Genomic DNA, 7,500 nt, shown 5'->3' with positions numbered 1-7,500 from the left:
TATATATATATAGTTATATAATATTAGATATATATATATCTATACTAATATAATATATATATTATATAACTATATATATCTATATATATATACTATATACCTATATATATAAGAAGATCGAAGAGAAAGAGATGACCGAGAGAAAGAGACGAAGAGAGAAAGCTAGGAGAATGAGAATGAACAGGACGGGTTGACAGGTTGAGGGGAAGACCGGAGGAGAGATGAGGGAAAAGAGGGAGGAGAAAAAGGAGGAGAAAAAGAGAGGAGGAGAGAGAGAAAAGAGAGAGAGAGAGAGAAGAAGAAATAGACGTGAGAAAATGAAGGGAGGGAGAAGAGAGAAAGAGTCGAGGGAGGAGAGAGAAAGAAAGAAGGAGGAGAATAAGATGAAAGGAGGCGAGAGAGATAAGAGAGAGGGTAGAGTGGAAGAGAGAGAGAGAAAGAGAGAGAGAGAGAAAGAGAGGGAGAGAGAGAAAGAGAGAAAGAGAGAGAGAGAGAGAGAGAGAAAGAGAGAGAAAATGAGAGAGAGGGAGAGAGAGACTAAAGAGAAAGATATCAAAGAGGGATAGAGAAAGAGATGAATAGATACATACCGACATGCAACGACAGAGGGAGAGGGAGAGACAGACATAGACGCAGAAGGAAAGAGAGAAAGAAAATCCCCCCCCTCCCTTCCACTCATTCTTCCTCCTTCAAGACGAAATACCCGTAAAAGAAGAGCCCACCCCAGCGGCAACACTGCGCCGATAAGGGTGGAGGGCGAGGCAAGGTGATATTAGGTCACACACACGACGCTGCTATCAAGGTGTTTGTTATTTAATCAGCCGTAGATTACGCTCGTTTTCTTGGTATTATTTCCTTTCCTGTATCTCTCTCGGTGCGGATTGGGAGGGGGGGGGGTGGAAGGGTGAGGGGGGGGAGACGGAGATGAGGGAGGGAGTGGTGAGGGGGGGGTAAGGGAGCACAGGAAGGGGAGGTACGGGAGGGGGAGGGAGTGCGTGTGAGAAGGGGTGGGAGCGGGAGGGGAGAGGAGGGGAGGGGGTTTATGAAGGAGATAAAAGGGGTGAATGGGAGAGAGGGGAGGTTGGGAAAGGGGGATAGGGAAGGAGAGGACATTCAAATCCATCACCTACTTATACACGTTAAAAAACAACCGTACATATGCCAAATACGGTTCTTGGAAATCTGTCCCGGTTGTGATACGTGCTCACTTGTTATGCGGCGCTATCTACATTCAGATTGCGATAAGAGATAACACATATATATTATTATCATTACACAGAGTATTATTATTGTTATTACTGATGTCATCATAATTATTATTATTGATACTACTACTACTATTACTAATACTAATACTACTATTAATACCACTATCAATGTTATCATTATCATAATTATTATCAGAAGCGTCATTTTTATCACTATCATCATTATTATCATTATCATTATTATCATCATAATCATTATTGATATCAATGTCATTGTACAGTATCTGTTATGCTTACTGTTATCATCATCATTATGATCATTGTCATTATCTTCATCATTAATGATATTTTAAATACGGGTGGATGCTTCGTGACCACGATGATGTGAAATGGTGGTGTGGTTATCTTTGGTCAGTATGATGTGCTTGCATGGCGCCTCGGCTGTAGCAGCGCCCTTCGCCGGGTGCGAAAGAGGCGGCAGGGGAAGGCGGCAGAGGTGGCACCCTCCCCGAGTGGCTGTTTAGGTGGGGACGTTGGACGCCAGGATGATCGACTGTCGAGGGAATTGAGCCGACTGACGGTAGAGGTGCTGCCCTCTTGGAGCTGAGAAGACCTGGCACTAGCATGATTAACGAGGCAGGTTTCACTGTTACTGGTCGGGCTGCACCAGTGGTCATCTCAGGGGGGTAGCTATAGCCATCTCCAATAGATTTCAGACTTTACTTGCATATAGTAGAGCATATAATGGTATTTAGACTAAAGCACTCTTTTACCCTCAAATCTCTTATTGCTGCGTATGCTCCTACTGTTGTATGTAAGCTTATTGTAAAAGAAATGTTCTATGCCAAATTGCTTCCGTGGTAGATAGCTGTCCTCGACAATATATCTGTATTCTTCTGGTTGACTTCAATGCAGTATTCAGCCGTGCCTGAGTTGCCACAAGATGTCTGTCTGTCCACACGGCTCAGGTGCCATGGAGTCTTGGCAGACTCAGAGATTGAAGATCTCTTGTTCCTCGTACCTGTGATCCGGCCTTCATTGCTGGACCTGGTTCAGCGATGCAGTTAATCACTTGGTCAGACTGAGGGAGGAGGTGTGTGCTTAGGGCTTGCCATGGCTATCTCTCATTGCCTCACAGTGGAACGCCATGAAATTTGAAATGTTTGATACAGACACTTGCGCCCTTGCATTCGTGTTGCTCGGCACAACTTTTCATTGATACTTGGGAAAAGAAGATCACTGAGACAGCGGTGATCTAGGCAGTGCATGCTCAGCATACCAGGCAATGTGTTTGCTGTCATTCTTCTAAGATATTCCAGAGACAGGCACTAGAGACTGGAGCAATCTGGATTCACTCCTGGTAAATCCATAATAGATCCCTTGCAGCCTTAAGAAAGCATTTGAATTGGCGTATCGTCAATCACTCATGTCTATATGCTGGCACTCAAAATACAGTAAAGTGTTGGGGGAGGTCTAGCTTCTTTCCTCAGCATTCATGAGTCGACAAGGCTGCTTCCTTCCATAGGTGCTTTACAGCACGCAGATGGACTGAATAATGGGTAGAACTGTCATTGATACTACCCAAGGTCACTGCCCTTGACTTTGCTGTTGATGTTGCCATGTTAACGGGTCTCTGGAGACTCTAGTAATGGCTCTCCATGGATTAGCAGTGAGATAAAACCCTTGGGTCTAATGGTCTCTTGGACCAAGACAAAGATCCAGGATTTCGGGAGAACCTGCTCCGTCGGTTACGTACTTGCGATAAAGACATCGAAGTCGCGCAGCATCTTCCATATCTTGGTAGTGCACTTCATGACTCTGGGTTGTCAGACCAGGAGGGGGAGGGAGCCATGGACTCACTTGATGGGAGTATTTGCAGATGCCGGTGCAGAAGGACCAAGCTACGTGTCTACTGGCTTGGTGTCTCGTTTTGATATCCTTGAAATCTGTCAACTCTATCGCGAAGAGGTAGGGAAGGGCAGTCTGGGCCGTGCCACCGCCTGGCGGCTCGCTCAGAGGACCCACGTGACTGGCGCAGAGGGTGGACACGGCAATGCACTTGCTATTATTATTATTGTTATCAATATTATTGTTGCTGTTGTTATTATTATCATTATCATTGGTATAATTGTTATCACTAAATTCATATCATCATCATTATTTTTATTTGTAGAAGAAAGGTATGAATGAGAGTGAGCTTTTTTTTTTTTTAAATACATGTATTTTCGAAAAAGATCTCCGTCGAAACGCGTCAAATACATCTCTTGCATTGTGTAGATATTTAATCTAATTCATACCCTTCTTCTTCGTTCATAATTTTTATTATCATTATAATTAAATACCATTATTGTTGCTATCATTATTATCACCAGATCATTGTCATTATCATTAACATAATTACTTTTATTATCATCAACATTATTATTATCATCATTATTGTTATTATCATTATCATTATCATTATTGTTGTTATCAATATTAATATCATTATTATTGTTGTTATCATCCTTTGTATAATTATATTATCATCTTTATTGGTATCAGTGTTATTATTGTTATTATCATTATTATTATTACTCTCATTATAACCATGACTCTTGTTACCATATCATTATTGTCATTGTTATCGTTCATATCATTATCAATAAGATATTATCATTATTTTCACTACTTCCATCATCATCATTATTGTTATCATTATTTCATTTTTTATCATTATCAGCATCATTATCACCATTACTGTCACCCTCATTATCATTATTATCATTATCTTTGATATAATTACTTGTGTCGTTTTGTTGTTGTTGTTATTATTCTTATTATTCTTATTATCATCAATATCATCATTATTACAACTGCATTGATCTTATTAACATTGTCATAATTTATTTTTTTTCATTCTTCAAAAATTTGAATTCCTCATGTAACCAGTGGAACACAACAAAACTAAAATCATAGAATATAAAGATTTCTGAAAAGCAAATGTAAATGATTCAGCTCTTTGACACCGGCCATCAGACAGTCCTTATGGCCCATGACCCCAAATCTTCCTCTTGATCATTTTTCTACAATGTTTTATATATATTTCAGAAAAAAAAATTGGAAAGCCATGCATTAACACTGAAATAAAACAGCAGCTAGATGAGAAGAAACGTATTAAAGAAGAAGAAGAAGAAGAAATGGTCTAAGTATACGGCGTGCAACTCTTCCGATTGCGAAATCAAGTCAGTCAGTCAGGCAACAGCGCTAGAGTCAGCATTCCTCACCAACGGATTAGAAAAGCGTGCTACTAACATTGAAATTACATAGACGGCAGTACACAGATTTTCTATAGAAATTGTGATAAAACAGTTGTCCATGTCACTGCAGACGATCAAGATGTAACAGATTCTGGACAGATAACGAACTATTCAAATATCTCTTTATAAATACTGTTAACTATCAGACAAGTTACCACTAGCTACACAACAACTGTCATGATGATATAGGACTAAGGATGTTCTAACATCCATAACAGAAAATTAGATAAAATCAGCCACCAAGTAGTTAAATAATTAATCCCCAGTGAATGATTATATATAAATGGGGCTAATAAAAAAAAATCTGTAATCAAACCAGTCACCTTACATATAATTAATTGTTCTCTAAGATGGACTGAAAGTTGCTTGAGCTCTTCTATCAACAGAAAGAAAAAATATTTTTAGGCCATGTCATATCTAAGAATCCCGAGTAATTTATTTGAAAACCAAAACTATATAATTGGCTATTTGGTCTTGAAAAGAACTCATCAACATTTAATGTCATAATAGATCATACCAATGCCACATGTAAGGCAGTCATATGACGAGAAACATTGCTCTAAGTTAGATACATGGATTTTTCATGAAACCCCAATGAAAACAAAACAAAACAAAGTATTATGGAAATAAGATTGATTCATACAATTGCCAATAATCTCATTTCTCTCACGGACAACAGAATGTTACAATTTCGTCCGATAAGTCCAAAATAATTATAAATAACAAAAAAGAGTACTTCAACGTTCAATTCTTGGGTCAATTTGATTTTCTTACTATAGCAACGGCATTGTTAACATCAGTTTTCTGTCAAGATGTAACCCATGTCCAGGTGAAACCATCATGTCCGCCTCTGGCGCTTCTTTAATTAAATAATACGATTGTAAGTGACAACCACGAAACAGCATTCACCAGAGGAGAATTTGTGAAAAACGAACTGCCAATATAAACAAAAATAAATACGTAATGTATATATTAGGGCTTTAAGAAATTCCTTCTAAACTTGATCCCTTCACATACTGGTAATAAACAGATAAGGAGAGCAGTCGAATGAATTTCTAGGAGTTAGAACAAGTGAGAAACTCATACTTGGGTAAGGTCTGTTCAGTGCATTAGAGTTTTAGATAATTTATGGGCCATATTTTCATACTTTATCCGTTGCTTTATCTTATTAGAATTGTAGATATATCTTAAGGGACCTCAACAGACGCAAGTTCTCGTAAATGGTTTCGTCAGTGTTGTAAAACTGCAATATTCTGTGACTATTTCACATTGTATATACTGTATACATTTAGTGACTATTTGTTAATATCATGAATAGACAGGGAGTTAAAGGTAAACATAAAAATCTCTTAACTTTGCTCTTGCTATTGTTGTTATTATCATCTCATTGGTATTATTATATCTTATCGTCATTCAAATTATTATTTTTAATTTCATTCTGAGCACTATCATTATAATCATCATCATTATTGTTATTGTTGTTATTATCCTCATTATCATTGTTATTATTATCATTAGTATTATAAGTATTGGTATCATTACTATCATTATCATTATTATCATTAGTATTATAAGTATTGGTATCATTACTGTCATTATCATTATTATCATTAGTATCATTGTTATCATTATCTTCATCATCATTATTACTATTTTTGTTTTGGCCATTATTGTTATCATTATCAACGTAATTGTAGGCATCATTAATAGGTCGTCATTATATACCATGCCATTATAATTAGCATGAATAAAATGAAATGCAGATGAAATTATGATGATAAAAAAGTCACTAAAATCGCATATGCCACACCCATTGCATTTCTACGTTCAAGATAACTTCGGCTTATTAGATAATACTCGCTGTGAAAATAACCCGTTAGCCTTTTAAAGTCGCCAGATGTCAAAATGTGCGGGAAGGAGGAGAGCAGCTGGTTGCGTAAGGCACTTTGCGTGGCACCCCCGTTTGACGGCTTTATGACACTTGATTTAGAGTCATTTAAGAACTGTAGATAATCTTGCGTCATGCTTGATTTGAATGAGACCATTGGATCGACGTTGGAGATTCGAGGTTTCGAAATTGCGCGGGAAATATCGTTCACAGCGACTACGAGCTTAAAAAAAAACAGAAAAACAAAACAAAACAATAGAGGATCGGATGAATGGGTGTATGACGCAGTCTTGGCTAGACAATACGTTACAGACTAGCAAGCGAAGACGGAATTTGATACTTGATTACATATGTGAACTAAGCCCCACGCTAGCATTGCCCTTCTACCTCCCCCTCCTCTGTGCATCTCGCTATGACGTCATCATGTGCATCTTTCTCCTCCTCCTCTTTCCTCCTTCCTCCTCGCTTCTTCCCCTCCCCTCCCATCTTCGTATCCTGTTTCTCCCTCCTTGCATTCCTCATACTTTCTCCTTCCCCGCATTTCTTCCACCCTCTCCCCCTCCTCTTTTCCTCTTCTTCCTCGTCCTCGGTTGTCTCACTATTTCCCCTCTCCCGCTCGCCTTTTCCATCTTCTCCTACTCTTCCTTTAATCCCCCTCTTCCCTTTCCTCCCTCCTCCTCCCCTTTCCTCACCCCCTTCCTCCTCCTCCTCCTGTTCTCCACCCCCTTCCTCCCCTACCCGCTTCCCCCCCTCCCCCCAACCTGCTGCTCACGCCACTAGTTCTCGGAAGCGTTTCAAATATGCGAAACACTTGGCTCGCCTCGTTGCGTCATCTGCCGTAATCGGATCGGATCAGCTCGCGAGAATCTCTCATCGAGGTGACGTTCATTTCAGACTCGATCAAAAAGGGTGGCGGATTACGTAAATGTTACTGAGATTGTTATTGCTTTTTCTTTGAACGTCATTGTGTTTCAGATTTTGTTACTTTCGTCATTCAGTTTATTTGGTATAATTTCGTCCTCTTGGAGTTTTTTTTTTAATTACTCTTTTTTTCTTCTCATGTTCTTACTTGTGTATTGAGTTTTATTGATTATCTTTGATGAGG

Source organism: Penaeus japonicus, unplaced genomic scaffold (genome assembly GCF_977035675.1).
Source record: "Penaeus japonicus unplaced genomic scaffold, GWHDUDI00000001_assembly GWHDUDI00000025, whole genome shotgun sequence".
Taxonomy (NCBI): Eukaryota; Metazoa; Arthropoda; class Malacostraca; order Decapoda; family Penaeidae; genus Penaeus; species Penaeus japonicus.
The sequence above is the reverse complement of the archived record's forward strand: the minus strand, read 5'-3'. Positions refer to the sequence as shown.